Raw genomic sequence first — 16858 nt, 5'->3', positions numbered from 1 at the left:
CCATCGACACCGCCCAAACGACCCCTCGCTCCCCAGCAATGAATCAAACCCAGCGACCATAACCCCACTCCCCCACGTCGTCGCTGCCCTTCGAGCGTGGCTGCTCAAGCAGTCTAGCAAACGACCACCTCCAAACGACCCTACACCAAACAGACCCTTCCACCACCAAAACCACCATAAACAACACCACCAAACGACCACCCCGTCTCCTCCCAAACTCCATCGCAACCAGTCCGTCACCTTCCCCATCACCCTCCCATCGTGAAACCACCATCACCATCGTCGACCACTGTCCAAACCACCACCAAACAGGCCCGTTAGCATCCCTCCCCCTCGTTGTCACTGCCCAGTTCGTCAGCCTCACGCACAGCCCGAACAAAAACCAGCAGTTTCACCATTTTCAGTCCAACGAGCAGCTATTGCTGCGTGCCAAACAGTCGTTGCTGCATTTTCGAGCAGTTGTTGTTGCGTGTCTACGCCTTCATCGCCAACGACCCCTCGTATTCCAAGCAACCAGTAGCAGCGTCGTCACTGCCCGTCGACCCTACGTCCAAACGCCATAACCATTGTCATCACTTTCTTCGTCATTCAGCCCGTCGACTCTACTGTTGCGTCGCCAGTCGGGCAGCAGCTGTTGCTGCTTTGCCGAACAGCTGTGGCCACATTTCTTCTCCTTCGTCGACCACTGGCCAAACGACCCTCCATAGCTTCCCCTTCCTCAAGCCAAACGACCACCTAAGCCAGCCTCTCCTCGTCTCAAAACCCCCAGAAATGACCAACTAGGCAGCCATGAAACCATTCTTGAGGTTGCCGTTCGTGTTATGAGTTCCGTCGAGGTTGCTGCTGTCCATTTTTTGCGAGTTCGAGATGTTAAAACTCAACGTTGCTGTTAAACGTGAGTATTCATGTTACGGCTCGGTATGTCCTTTGCTTTCACGTCTTGTCTCGGTAAATTTGAGTAGTAGTAATATACTTGTCATATTTTAAAGTTTATATCGTCATGTTAGTTTATCACTGATTGTTAATGTTATGTTCTGTTGTTAATTTTATATTTTGTTTATCACTGATTGTAAGATGTTTGCCATTTATTGTTAGATTACTAGCTTATATTTCATTAAGCTAGATTAAGAAGAAAGAGAATGATAGTTTAAAAAATAGCGTCCAATTAGTGATTTGTGGCAACGTTGGTGTTTATATGTAATTAGATTAAAGGAACCGGGAGTGCATTTCATGTGACCCGGCTCCAATTTGGAACGAGGTTAAATAGAACTTGTCGTGAACCATGAGTGCATTACATATAGCATGGCTTGCAATATGTTTTAAGTAATCTTGAATTAACTCTTTAAATAAGTATAGCGGAATGTAGTTCTCTTTTAAAAAATATAAATGAGACGAGCCTTGCTAAATAAATCACACATCGCCGGGGCCCTCAATAAAATACATAACCATTGACTAGACTTTGGACTTGGCCGTTTAATGAACCATCACGGCCTCTTCCTAAAATAACAATACTTTAGTCTCTTTAGGACGCGCCTTAATAAACCTTACCTTCTTAAACTCGGGTGCACATTTATGTGACCCAAATCCAAATCTCAACGGAGTCGAAATGTGTCTCTAATTACGGGTACATTGATTGTGACGTGGTTCGAGATGCGTGTCCATGACGTTGCCAATTCCTTTTAAAAAAATAAGAATGAGATGAGCCTCGCCAAATAAAAAATACAAAATTGTGGGGCCCTCAATAAATATTTGCCTTAAAATTGCTTAGACTTCGGGATGGATCGTTTAGTAAAATTCCACGGCCCTACCCAAAGTAAATGATACGCTAGTCGCTTTAGGCGCGCCTTTAATAATTTAATTTCCTTAAACTTGGGTGCACATTGATGTGACCCAAATCCAAATCTCAACGGAGTCAAAGTGTGTCGACGACCACGGGTACATTGATTGTAACGCGGTTCGAGATATATTTTCACAACGTTGTAATTCCTTGTAAAAAATAATAATAATAATTATGAAAGCGGTCAAAAGTTAAAATTTGCACATAAGTTCATATATGTATAAAATCAGATAATCAAGCCGAATATAACAGTTGAGCGACCGTGCTAGAACCACGGAATTCGGGAATGCCTAACACCTTTTCCCGGGTTAACAGAATTCCTTATCCGGATTTCTGGTACGCAGACTGTAATATGGAGTCATTCTTTTCCTCGATTCGGGATTAAAATTGGTGACTTGGGACACCCTAAATCTCCCAAGTGGCGACTCTGAAATAAATAAACCAATCCCGTTTTCGATTGTCCTTTAATTGGAAAAACTCCCTTGTACCCACGCGGGGGCGGAAAAAGGAGGTGTGACAACCATACGACAATGCCAACATACATCTTTTGTTACAACCCATATCCACATGTGTTAGTTCATGCCATATATTAGTTAACATAAATCCAAGAAGGAATTATCTTTGACATGATAAGAAGTCAATCCTATTGGTCTTAAGTGATACAAGAGTGCATAAGGGTGATTAACCAGTATTAGAAGTTAAACGAATCAAGGATGTTGTAACTCGTATTTTCAGGTAATCTAGCGGTGCTTAATACACTCAAGAGGTCATTTATTAAGGTATTTTAATCATATAATATCCGTATCATAAGTCTTGAAGTCAAACGAGTTATGAAACAAAAGTCGACAAAAGTTGTCGCAACTTAGGTTCATAATTTTACTTAAACATTAGGTCAAATGTTTCTAATCTTTTCTCATAATTTACAAGGAATTATGGGGTGATCTACCAACCAAATTAAAGATCTATGAGTCTAGTTTCCAACTCATTAAACCGTTCATCGATACGATCTCGGAGTAGAGAGATATTCGCATTTTCGCGAGACTGCGCCAAGCACCTCTCTATGGGGCCCACTAAGTCGGTTTAAGATATTTGGACCTATATAGGATGCCTCCAACCCGTTTTAAGTCATTTCTTTTCACTATTTTCAGACCTTAGAACCCTAGGAACATCCTCTCAAGGTTCTCTCAAGATTCAAGACCCAACAAAAGGGCAAACAACACAAATCAAGTGTCGAGAATTCCGTGGCGCTAGTAAGTCTCTTGTTCTTCTTGTTGTTGCTCATTTTTGTGTCGTTTCAGCTCGTGTGGGAGGTTGTTTTAAAGGGTTTATGTTCTGTAAATACTCCCTAATGTTCTTAATATCAATCCTAGGTGATTTCAAGCCTTCTAAAGTGATTCTAGTGCCGAAAAACTCTAATTGATCGCTAGTTTCGCTTTTTTGTTGTTGTGGCAGCATTGGAGGGATATTTCATGGAAATTTAAGGTCAAATTGGAGTTGTTCTTTCTGTATAAAGGTAAGAAACCTCTTACTCTATATGTATTTAAGATTATCCAAGTTGCGGCTAAGCCATTGAAGCTAGAACTTGTGAGATATATATCGAAAGGCTTGGTAGTAATGTTATTGTTTTGTGGACTGTTTTGCGTTGTTGTTGGGCTGCGTATTTTACTACTATCTTGTGGAGTTTTGGAGGAGTAAGGGTGTGGAGAAACACCATATATATGTAGGGTTATGGGCTGATAGTTATTCGTAACATTTCCAGGTTGTTTGACACGACTACGGTGGTCGTCGTATGTATGGAGTGATTAGGCTATGTGTGGACTATTTTGGGAGGCTCAATATGTTTATTATTGATGTTGTTTGGGCTGTTTGGTGACTGTTTTGAATGGTGTGAGGTCATATATATAGGGGAGGTGCTGTCCGTTTCATCGTAAAATAGGTTGTGGTCGATACATAATAGTTATGACGCTTAAATGATAACGATAGTATCGTTTCTCTTATTGTAGACTAAGGAGTTTTGACAATTGCATAGCTTGAGATTGGGGCAGTATATACAAGGTATGTTAGGCTATCCCTTTCCTTCTTTTGCACGACTCCGATTGCACATAATGTAATGAACGATCTTCCAAGATACTCTACTCTTAGAAGCTAGCAGTACTTACATTGTTTTCCCTCTTATGGAACGATTGATGTTAATGTTGCTTCTCTTAGTCTTATGTTATCAATGTTATTGGTACTTCCTGATTCTTATAAGGTTCATAGTGAAGAGTTAGTCCTAATAACGTGTACAGAGGATACCGACCTTACGTCACTCCGAAAGGTTTAGAATGTGATTCCATGAGTCGAGCATGCATTATATATATGTATCTATTTTACTCTACCGAGCCACGCTATAGTTGGCCGGGTACGACACCTATTGTGAAACCACTGATCAGTTGGGTTTTACCGAGCTCCACGTGGCCGGGTACGATATGATGATGATGATGCCCATAGAGGCGAATGCTTTAAAGGTTTATGTATTTATACATATGTATCATGCATTTCATGTAAGTAGCCCTCAGAGGTGCTAAGATGTTACAGGTTGTATATTCTTTATCCTTGCTTACATTACTGATCGTATTTATGGTTCCTTGCCTTACATACTCAGTACTTTATTCGTACTGACGTCCTTTTATTTGTGGACGCTGCATGTCGTGCTGCAGGTCCTGATAGACAGGCAGGTGCAGCTCCCCCACCACAGTAGACTGTCAAGTTCAACGGTGATTGGCGAGATCCCTTCTCCGGACTTGCCTTGATCTTGGTATGCAATTTTTGTTATAGACATTATGGGTATGTCGGGGCCCTGTTCCGGCTATGTTGCAACACTTATGTTCTTTTAGAGGCTAATAGACAGGTGTCGGCTCATGTATAGTTTGGTATGCCTTGTCGGCTAGTTTTTGTTGTATAGTCTTTCATAGTAGCGTGGTAGCTCATACCTTATATGTAGTTTCTTGATTGTCTGGTCATCCCCTGCTATGTATGTTCATGCCGTCATATTTTATTGCTGGTTGTCTATGATCTAGGTCTACCATTTATATTGATCTCGTCAGCCCTAAAAGATAATAATGAAGGTTATATGAAATGTGCATTGGTGCTCGGCAAGTGTGGTCGGGTGCTAGTCATGGCCCTTCAGTTTGGGTCGTGACAAACTTGGTATCAGAGCAAGTCTGTCCTAGGGGTTGTCTATGAGCCGTGTCTAGTAGAGTCTTGATTATGGATGTGTAGCGCGCCACATTTATAATCAGGAGGCTACATGACATCTAGGGTTGTTACCTTCTTCCTGAATCTAGATCGTGCGTAGAGTTGAGTCGTAAGTGTTCGTCTCTAATATTCACCTTGTTTTTTTTCAGTGATGCCTTCGACTAGGAAGCAAACGATTAGTAGACGGCTTGATACAGCAGCGGGAGAGGGTACCAGTCAGGTGCCCCAAGTCAGAGCAGGACAAAGTGAGGCTCAAAGTGAGATGCCCTCTCATACCTCATCTACTCCATCTCCTCCAGAGGATATTAGAAGGCACCCAGCGCCTCCAGTTCCTCCGTCTGGCACTCCAGACCAGGATATGCGGAGTGCTTTGCAGTTATTGACTAGCTTGGTAGCTGCTCAGAGGCAGAATACAGGTGCTGCTGAGAAACCAGTTAGTACAAGAGTTCGTGATTTTATTAATTTAGACCCTCCAGTGTTTACCGGATCAGACCCCAAGGAGGACCCACAGACTTTTATTGACTAGGTTCATCGTACACTTCGGGTTATGCATGTTAGTGATACAGAGGCAGTAGAGTTGGCTTCTTATCGGCTACGGGATTTAACGGTTCTCTGGTATGATAGTTGGGAGAGATCCAGGGGTCCGAACCCTCCTCCAGCTGTGTGGAAGGAATTTTCTGAGGCCTTTCTTCATCACTACTTGCCAGTTGAGATACGACGAGCTAGAGCTGATAAGTTCTTGAACCTTAGACAAGGTAATATGAGTGTGCGAGAGTACAGTATGCAGTTTGATTCTTTGGCAAGGTATGCTCCCCATATGGTGGCCGAGATGAGTGATAGGGTGCATATGTTCGTGAATGGGTTGGGACCACATCTGATAAATGAGTGTACGACAGCCTCCTTGGTGGAGGGCATGGATATTTCCCGTATTCAAGCTTATGCCCAGACCCTAGAGGATCGTAAGCGCCAGCAGAGGGCAGTTAGGGAGCAGGATAGGGGCCAGCATAAGAGGGCGAGATTTGCAGGGTATTCTGATGACTTCAGAGGCCGCATCCGGCCACAGTTTTCGAGGAGTTCGGCGTCACCTGTAGCTAGTGCTCCTCCACAGTTTCAGAGGCCTCGATATGATCGATCCTATTCTGGTCCAGGTTAGAGTTCGCGGGCATCTGGCTCGCAACATCACAGGGATACTAGTCAGATGAGACCCCCAACACCACATTGTGATCAGTGCGGCAAGGCCCACTTTGGACTGTGTCATCGAGGTTCTGATGCATGCTATTCGTGCGGGCAGCCTGGCCATATGATGCGGGATTGTCCTAATAGAGGAGGTGATGGTATGGCTCAGCCGACTGGATCTATGTCTGGTTCTTCCTCATCAGTTCGACCTCCAGCACGGGGTTTTCAGCAGTCGACAGGTCGTGGTAGGGGTAGAGGTGCAGTGCCGAGTTCGAGTGGTGCTCAAAATCGAACCTATGCTCTAGTAGGTCGACAGGATCTCGAGTCGTCTCCAGATGTTGTTACAGGTATTATATCTGTGTTTTCTTATGATGTATATGCGCTGATTGATCCGAGATCTACATTATCATATGTTACACCCTTTGTGGCTAATAAGTTTGGCATTGAACCTGAATTGATAAGTAAACCCCTCGCGGTATCTACTCCAATAGGAGATTCTGTGATTGCTAGAAGGGTATATAGAGGTTGCACTGTGATGATTTGTAGTCGTCAAACCTCGGCAAATTTATTTGAGTTAGAAATGGTTGATTTTGATGTGATAATGGGAATGGACTGGTTGGCCTCATGCTATGCAAATGTTGACTGTCGTACGAAGATGGTTAGGTTCCAATTTCCGGGTGAACACGTCATTGAATGGAAAGGGAACATTGCTACACCGAAAGGTAGGTTTATTTCCTATCTTAAGGCAAGGAAAATGATCTCAAAAGGTTACATTTATCATCTCGTTCGCGTTAGGGATGCGGAGGCGAAACCGCCTACTTTACAATCAATCCCTGTGGTCAACGAATTCCCAGATGTTTTCCCAGATGAACTCTCAGGCCTTCCTCCTGAAAGGGAGATTGAGTTTAGCATTGATGTGTTGCCTGACACTCAACCGATCTCTATTCCTCCATACAGAATGGCCCCGGCAGAGTTGTGAGAGTTGAAGGTGCAGTTGAAGGACTTGCTGGATAAGGGCTTTATTAGGCCTAGCACTTCACCTTGGGGTGCACCAGTCCTATTCGTGCGGAAGAAAGGCGGGTCGTTACGGATGTGTATCGACTATCGACAGTTGAATAAGTCTACTATAAAGAACAAGTATCCACTTCCAAGAATTGATGACCTGTTTGACCAACTCCAGGGTGCCAAGTATTTCTCTAATATTGATTTACGTTCAGGGTATCATCAGGTGAGGGTTAGGGAGAAGGATATTCCAAAGACGGCCTTCCGGACAAGATATGGGCACTTTGAGTTCTTGGTGATGTCGTTTGGGCTAACAAATGCCCCAGCAGCTTTTATGGATCTCATGAATACTATATTCAGGCCCTATCTTGATGTGTTCGTGATTGTATTCATTGATGACATTCTAGTATATTCTCGTTCGGAGGCGGAACATGCGGGCCACTTGCGGATAGTATTACATATGCTTCAGGATCGTAAGTTATATGCTAAGCTCTCCAAATGTGAATTCTGGCTGAACTCAGTAGCATTCCTTGGCCATGTGATATCTGATGAGGGTATTAGTGTCGACACTCAGAAGATCGATGCAGTAAAGAATTGGCCGAGACCTACAACACCATCAGAAGTCCGCAGCTTCCTAGGGCTAGCAGGATATTATAGGCGGTTTGTAGAAGGATTTTCCTCTATATCATCACCATTGACTAAGTTAACACAAAAAGCTACCAAATTCCAGTGGTCTGACACTTGTGAACGTAGTTTTCAGGAGTTGAAGAATCGATTGACATCTGCACCAGTGCTCACTCTTCCTGAAGGAACAGAAGGTTATGTGGTATATTGTGATGCCTCAGGTATAGGTTTGGGGTGCGTATTGATGCAGCGTGGGAATGTGATTGCTTATGCATCAAGACAATTGAAGAAGCATGAAAAGAATTATCCAACCCATGATTTGGAATTGGCTGCAGTAATATATGCTTTGAAGATATGGCGGCACTACTTATACGGCGTCCATGTTGACATCTACTCAGATCACAAGAGTTTACAATACATCTTCAAGCAGAAAGAGTTGAATTTGAGGCAGCGTAGGTGGCTTGAATTATTGAAAGACTACGACGTCGAGATATTGTATCATCCCGGTAAAACCAATGTTGTGGCAGACGCTCTCAGCCGTAAATCAATGGGAAGCTTAGTACATATTGAGGCAGGTAGATGGGGGTTGATTAAAGAGCTTCATCAGCTAGCCAATATGAGAATCAGATTGTTAGACTCTGATGACGGAGGTGTTACTGTACAGAATACATCAGAATCATCTTTGGTAGCCGAGGTAAAAGCACGACAATATGAAGATCCTATCTTAGTACGATTAAGAGAAAGCATTCAACAGTGTAAAAGTATGGCTTTTGGGATCGGAAAAGATGGGGCACTGAGATACCAGAGCCGATTGTGTGTGCCTAATGTGGCAGGGTTGCGAGAGAAGATTATGAATAAGATTCATCAATCCCGATATTCCATCCATCCCGGCTCGACAAAGATGTATCAATGATGTCAAGGAGCAATATTGGTGGGATAATATGAAGAAGTCTATTGCAGAATTTGTAGCCCAGTGTCCCAATTGTCAACAAGTAAAGATAGAACATCAGAAACCCGGTGGATTGCTTCAAAATATAGAGATTCCGACTTGGAAGTGAGAGGTGATTAATATGGACTTCATTATTGGATTACCTCGCTCTTATCATAAGTTTGACTCCATCTGGGTGATAATTGATCGACTTACAAAATGTGCCCATTTTCTGCCAGTGAAGACAACTTACACGGCTGAAGATTATGCAAAGTTGTATATCAAGGAGATTGTTAGGCTTCATGGTGTGCCCATATCTATTATATCAGATCGAGGAGCTCAATTTACGGCTAACTTTTGGAGGTCTTTCCAGAAGGGTTTAGGCACACAAGTAAATCTCAGCACTGCATTTCATCCGCAGACTGACGGACAGGCTGAACGTACCATTCAGACACTGGAAGATATGCTACGAGCATGTGTTCTAGATTTTAAGGGGAATTGGGATGATCATCTTCCACTCATAGAATTCACCTATAACAATAGCTACCATTCCAGTATTAAAATGGCCTCATACGAGGCACTATACGGGAGGAGATGTAGATCACCAGTTGGATGGTTCGAAGTCGGTGAAACAGAATTATATGGGCCAGATTTGATTCACCAAGCTATTGAGAAGGTGAAAGTGATACATGAGCGATTGAGGACGGCACAAAGCAGGCAAAAATCTTATTCTGATGTCCGACGTCGTGATCTAGAGTTTGAGGTTGGTGATTGGGTTTTCCTGAGGATCTCACCAATGAAGGGTATTATGCGTTTTGGGAAGAAAGGTAAGATGAGTCCAAGGTATATCGGGCCGTATAAAATTCTTCGACGGATTGGACAGGTTGCTTATGAGTTAGAATTGCCATCCGAATTGGAATTTGTCCACCCGGTATTCCATGTATCTATGTTGAGAAAATGTATTGGAGACCCTTCTCGAGTCGTCCTTATCAAAGATGTACAAGTTACAGAGGACCTATCATATGAAGAAGTGCCAGTGGCGATATTAGATCGGTAAGTCCGCAAGCTGAGAACAAAAGATGTAGCTTCCGTCAAAGTATTGTGGAGGAACAAAAATATGGAAGAAATGACATGGGAAGCAGAAGAGGAGATGAAGTCTAAATACCCTTACTTATTCCAGAATGAAGATAACAAGGATGCTGGTGGAAGACAGGATACATTGGAAGAAGAAACGGCTCTATGAGGTAAGCAATAATTTGAGAATACTCCTCCTTAATACAAAATGGTGATATGTAGATAATGTAAATACGCATAATGCTTTGTGTAGCCTTGTGAAGCCATATGTTGGGCTTAATTACTTGCAAGTTTTGCTAGTGACCATTTTATAGGGGAAAATTGATCGGAAATTTCCATTGGAATCCACGATGATTTAAACTCCCCATAAACCCTTACATTCGAGGACGAATGTTCCTAAGGGGGAGGGTGTTACAACCTATATCCACATGTGTTAGTTCATGCCATATATTAGTTAACATAAATCCAAGAAGGAATTATCTTTTAGATGATAAGAAGTCAATCCTATTGGTCTTAAGTGATACAAGAGTGTATAAGGGTGATTAACCAGTATTAGAAGTTAAATGAATCAAGGATGTTGTAACTCGTATTTTCAGGTAATCTAGCGGTGCTTAATACACTCAAGAGGTCATTTATTAAGGTATTTTAATCATATAATATCCGTATCATAAGTCTTGAAGTCAAACGAGTTATGAAACAAAAGTCGACAAAAGTTGTCGCAACTTAGGTTCATAATTTTACTTAAACATTAGGTTAAATGTTTCTAATCTTTTCTCATAATTTACAAGGAATTACGGGATGATATACCAACCAAATTAAATATCTATGAGTCTAGTTTCCAACTCATTAAACCGTTCATCGATACGATCTCGGAGTAGAGAGATATTCGCATTTTCGCGAGACTGCGCCAAGCACCTCTCTATGGGGCCCACTAAGTCGGTTTAAGATATTTGGACCTATATAGGATGCCTCCAACCCATTTTAAGTCATTTCTTTTCACTATTTTCAGACCTTAGAACCCTAGGAACATCCTCTCAAGGTTCTCTCAAGATTCAAGACCCAAAAAAGGGCAAACAACACAAATCAAGTGTCGGGAATTCCGTGGCGCTAGTAAGTCTCTTGTTCTTCTTGTTGTTGCTCATTTTTATGTCGTTTCAGCTCGTGTGGGAGGTTGTTTTAAAGGGTTTATGTTCTGTAAATACTCCCTCATGTTCTTAATATCAATCCTAGGTGATTTCAAGCCTTCTAAAGTGATTCTAGTGCCGAAAAACACTAATTGATCGCTAGTTTCACTTTTTTGTTGTTGTGGCAGCATTGGAGGGATATTTCATGGAAATTTAAGGTCAAATTGGAGTTGTTCTTTCTGTATAAAGGTAAGGAACCTCTTACTCTATATGTATTTAAGATTATCCAAGTTGCGGCTAAGCCATTGAAGCTAGAACTTGTGAGATATATATCGAAAGGCTTGGTAGTAATGTTATTGTTTTGTGGACTGTTTTGCGTTGTTGTTGGGCTGCGTATTTTACTACTATCTTGTGGAGTTTTGGAGGAGGAAGGGTGTGGAGAAACACCATATATATGTAGGGTTATGGGCTGATAGTTATTCGTAACATTTCCAGGTTGTTTGACACGACTACGGTGGTCGTCGTATGTATGGAGTGATTAGGCTATGTGTGGACTATTTTGGGAGGCTCAATATGTTTATTATTGATGTTGTTTGGGCTGTTTGGTGACTGTTTTGAATGGTGTGAGGTCATATATATAGGGGAGGTGATGTCCGTTTCATCGTAAAATAGGTTGTGGTCGATACATAATAGTTATGACGCTTAAATGATAACGATAGTATCGTTTCTCTTATTGTAGACTAAGGAGTTTTGACAATTGCATAGCTTGAGATTGGGGCAGTATATACAAGGTATGTTAGGCTATCCCTTTCCTTCTTTTGCACGACTCCGATTGTACATAATGTAATGAACGATCTTCCAAGATACTCTACTCTTAGAAGCTAGCAGTACTTACATTGTTTTCCCTCTTATGGAACGATTGATGTTAATGTTGCTTCTCTTAGTCTTATGTTATCAATGTTGTTGGTACTTCCTGATTCTTATAAGGTTCATAGTGAAGAGTTAGTCCTAATAACGTGTACAGAGGATACCGACCTTACGTCACTCCGAAAGGTTTAGAATGTGATTCCATGAGTCGAGCATGCATTATATATATGTATCTATTTTACTCTACCGAGCCACACTATAGTTGGCCGGGTACGGCACCTATTGTGCAACCACTGATCAGTTGGGTTTTACCGAGCTCCACGTGGCCGGGTACGATATGATGATGATGATGCCCATAGAGGCGAATGCTTTAAAGGTTTATGTATTTATACATATGTATCATGCATTTCATGTAAGTAGCCCTCAGAGGTGCTAAGATGTTACAGGTTGTATATTCTTTATCCTTGCTTACATTACTGATCGTATTTATGGTTCCTTGCCTTACATACTCAGTACTTTATTCGTACTGACGTCCTTTTATTTGTGGACGCTGCATGTCGTGCTGCAGGTCCTGATAGACAGGCAGGTGCAACTCCCCCACCACAGTAGACTGTCCAGTTCAGCGGTGATTGGCGAGATCCCTTCTCCGGACTTGCCTTGGTCTTGGTATGCAATTTTTGTTATAGACATTATGGGTATGTCGGGGCCCTGTTCCGGCTATGTTGCAACACTTATGTTCTTTTAGAGGCTCATAGACAGGTGTCGGCTCATGTATAGTTTGGTATGCCTTGTCGGCTAGTTTTTGTTGTATAGTCTTTCATAGTAGCGTGGTAGCTCATATCTTATATGTAGTTTCTTGATTGTCTGGTCATCCCCTGCTATGTATGTTCATGCCGTCATATTTTATTGCTGGTTGTCTATGATCTAGGTCTACCATTTATATTGATCTCGTCAGCCCTAAAAGATAATAATGAAGGTTATATGAAATGTGCATTGGTGCTCGGCAAGTGTGGTCGGGTGCTAGTCATGGCCCTTCAGTTTGGGTCGTGACATCTTTACCCAGAATTTGGTGTCACAATATCACAAACTGTCTACGAATTACTACATACAAATGTCTGAAAGGAAAGTACAATCTGTTTCAGAAGCAAATGAAAACAGAATACATATAAAGATAGAAGAGAACGCCAGGTCTGCAGACGCCTGCAGGAGTACCTCGGGATCTCTAGCTGGACCGAAGGCAGCCACCCAATGCTACGGTCCAAAAGCTGCCGCTCCGGGATCTGCACATAGTGTAGAGTGTAGTATCAGCACAACTGACCCCATGTGCTGGTAAGTGCCTGGCCTAACCCCTACAAAATAGTGACGAGGCAGGACCAGACTACCAAATAAACCTGTGTAATTATATAATATGCAGCGGAAAATAAAACATGAATAAACAAGTAAAGATGGGAGGGGTACATGTTGTGGGGGAATATCAGTACCAACAGTAAATTAAGAGAAAAGCATAAGAACAATTTAGAATTTTGCAGCCAAACAATAAGGAACTCGTAACCAATCTATGAACACTTCGTATTACCAATTGTTGCAGCGCGCAACCCGATCCCAAAACATAATAACTTTGTTGCAGTGTGCAACCTGATCCATATCATTCATCACTGTTGCGGCATGCAACCCGATCCAATTATATTATTGTTGCGGCGTGTAACCCGAACCAAATATAGTATTGTTGCGGCGTGCAACCCGATCCAAATATAATATTGTTGCGGCGTGCAACCCGATTCAAATACAATATTGTTGCGGCATGCAACTTGATCTCAATATACAATTTAACACCAATCACACTGGAGCCCCGACAAGGGAACAATAAGGGAATAACAAAATCCCGGCAAGGGAATCAATAACAATATAATAGAATCAAGTAACAACAGAAAATAAGTAAATAAACGTAAAGGACAACATAACTCAATTATCTGCAAGATTCAGGAAAATCAAGGACAAGTACACGACATCACCCTTCGTGCTTTAACACTCTTTTACCAAAACAATACTCACAAGAAATAAGGGTAAGGAAATAAATGAAGTCACAATAAAATCCCGTCAATGGAACAACAATACAACAATCGAATTCCGACGAGGGAACAATATCAAAAATCCTCTTCTCTTTTCCTTTTCACATTTACTTCACAACTCACTTCACAACTTGAGCCAATGCTCTATAGGGTTCAATTGCCAATTATTCTTCCACAATTCATTTTACAACTTGAGTCAGCGCTCTTCAATATTCAAATTCCAATATTACTTCCATGAGCCTTGCTCAACAATAGAAATCCTCACAAAAGGCATGAACAATACAAACGAAATCACATTAATCATAGTATGAGACTCACGAGCATGCTTGATACCAACGTATAGATACTTGTCACCATGCCTATACGTCGTACTCAACAAATAACACATAGCAAATAGAACGCAACTCCTAATCCCTCAATCTAAGGTTAGACCGAAACGTACCTCGATGTCACGAACACAATTCAAGCCTCTACTATCGCTTTACCTCTTGATTCCATCACCAATTCGCTCGTATCTAGACACAAGTTACACAATTACATCAATAAATGCTAAATGAATCAATTCTAATGCATGAAAATGAGTTTTCTAAAGTTTTACCCAAAAGGTCAAAAAATCTCCCCCGGGCCCACATGGCCAAAACCCGAGGTTCGAACCAAAACCCGATTACCCATTCCCCCACGAACCCAAATATATAATTTATTTTGAAATCGAACCTCAAATTGAGGTCCAAATCTCCAATTTTTGAAAAATCTAGGTTCTACCCAAAACACCCAATTTTTCCCATGAAAATCATTAATTTTGAGTTGAAATCATGTGAAAAGATGTTAATGATTGAAGAAAACGAGTTAAATGCGAACACTGTGTCGCATTTGCGACGACTGGCTAAGAGGGGGAAGCATCGCATTTGCGATAGGTCCCTCGCAATTGCGAGGTAGCTGGATTGGGCCATTGTTCGCATTTGCGACAAGGCCTTCGCATTTACGAACTCGCATTTGCGAGATGCGAAGCCCGCAGGTCTGCAATGCAACAGCTGAAGGTCTGCAATTTTTCCAAGTCCAAAATCCACCCCGTGGCCTATCCAAAACTCACCCGAGCCCTCGGGCTCCAAACCAAACATACACACCAACCTAAAAACATCATACGGACTCGCTCGTGCATTCAAATCACTAAAATAACATCAACAACTATGAATTTAACATCAAAATCATGAAATTTCTTAAGAACTTTAAACTATCCAATTTTCTCAAAAATGATCTGATTCATGCCGTTTCAAGTCCGTTTCTTATCAAATTTCACAGACTTATCTTAAATCATATATAAGATCTGTACCGAGCGTCGGAACCAAAATACCGGCCCGATACCATCAAGTTCTAAACTCATTTCATTTCTAAAACTCAGAAATAATTTCAGAAAATAATTTTCTTTAAAAATTCATTTCTCGGGCTTGAGACCTCAGAATTCGATTCCGGACATACGGCCAAGTCCCATATTTTCCTACGGACCCTCCGGGACCGTCAAATCACGGTTCCGGGTCCGTTTACTCAAAATGCTGACCGAAGTCAAATCAATTCATTTTAAAGGCAAAATTCATCATTTTTCACAGATTTTCACATAATGGTTTTCCGGCTACGCGCCCAGACTGCGCACGCAAATCAAAGTGAAAGAGATTTTTAAGGCCTCGAATGCAGAATTTATTTTTAAAACAAGTGATTACCTTTTGGGTCATCACACAATAAAAACGAGAAGAATGGACCACTGTACCTACAAAATAAGGCACATAGCACGAAATGTTCGTAAAAGATAAAAATGCAATCCAAATTTAAATGATTACAAGCAAGCATGTGAACAGAAGCGTATTTGCTTCTTCATACTTCTAACAATACAAAATTTATTTATCTACTTAACAAGGGGTGTACCGGATTCAACTGAACTCATAACTTTTAATGCGGTGCATGAATTCATGTGTAAAAATTTATTGAAATTGTAATAAATAGTACTATAATATATATGAACTCATAACTTTAAAAAATATAATGAATACTTACCCACAATCTTTTCATTCTTTCCGATTTTTGTGGCTTAAGTTTCCAAAATAAGACAAGAAGAGAACCATTAAGTCCAAACCCCAGCCTCGAGAAATGTATAACTTTGGGGCAACGCACCAATTGAGGCTAAAAAAAATAACTAGAATATGCACGTTTCTATAAACCAACTTTTGGCTGTTTTCCCCTTTTGGGCAACCATGATTCCAACAATATGAACACCATATTGTCACTAACAATAGCAAGTTAGAGATTATTCAAGGTCTATTAGAAATAGCCTTTTTACCTGCATAAAAAATATCCATAAATTTTACCTGTGGAACTATATTAATAATTTGTTTGGTCAAATTTTTAAAATTGGTTTATTTTGAAAAGTGTTTTTTCAATAGTATTTTTTTTCTCAAAAGTAATTTTGGTGAGAAGTAGTTTGTGTTTGATTAATTAATTTGAAAAGCACTTCTAAGCAGCAATTAGTATTTGGCCAAACTTTTAAATAATATTTTTAAGTGTATTTTTCTTAAAAGTGCTTTTGGGGAGAAACTACTTTTTCTGCTTCTGCTCCTCCTAAAAAAACACTCTTTTTTTTCTTCCAAAACTTTGCCAAACACTTCAAATTTGAAGAAGCTTGGCTAAACAGTTTATAAGTATGATTGTTGTAACAATAAGTTAGAGATAAGATGATTTGAATATTATGCTTCGAGTTCAGAATTTTAGTATAAGTTATTTGATTTATTAGGTATGAAATCTATATTTGTAAATATTTAATAAATTTTTTAATATATACATAAAGTTTGAACTAAAATTATTGAATTTAAATAAATTCGTAACATATTAACTATATCCGCCTGACCGCCTCTAGATAGTAAATGGATAGTTA

Source organism: Nicotiana tabacum, chromosome 8 (genome assembly GCF_000715075.1).
Source record: "Nicotiana tabacum cultivar K326 chromosome 8, ASM71507v2, whole genome shotgun sequence".
Classification (NCBI taxonomy): Eukaryota; Viridiplantae; Streptophyta; class Magnoliopsida; order Solanales; family Solanaceae; genus Nicotiana; species Nicotiana tabacum.
Note: the sequence above shows the minus strand (reverse complement) of the source record.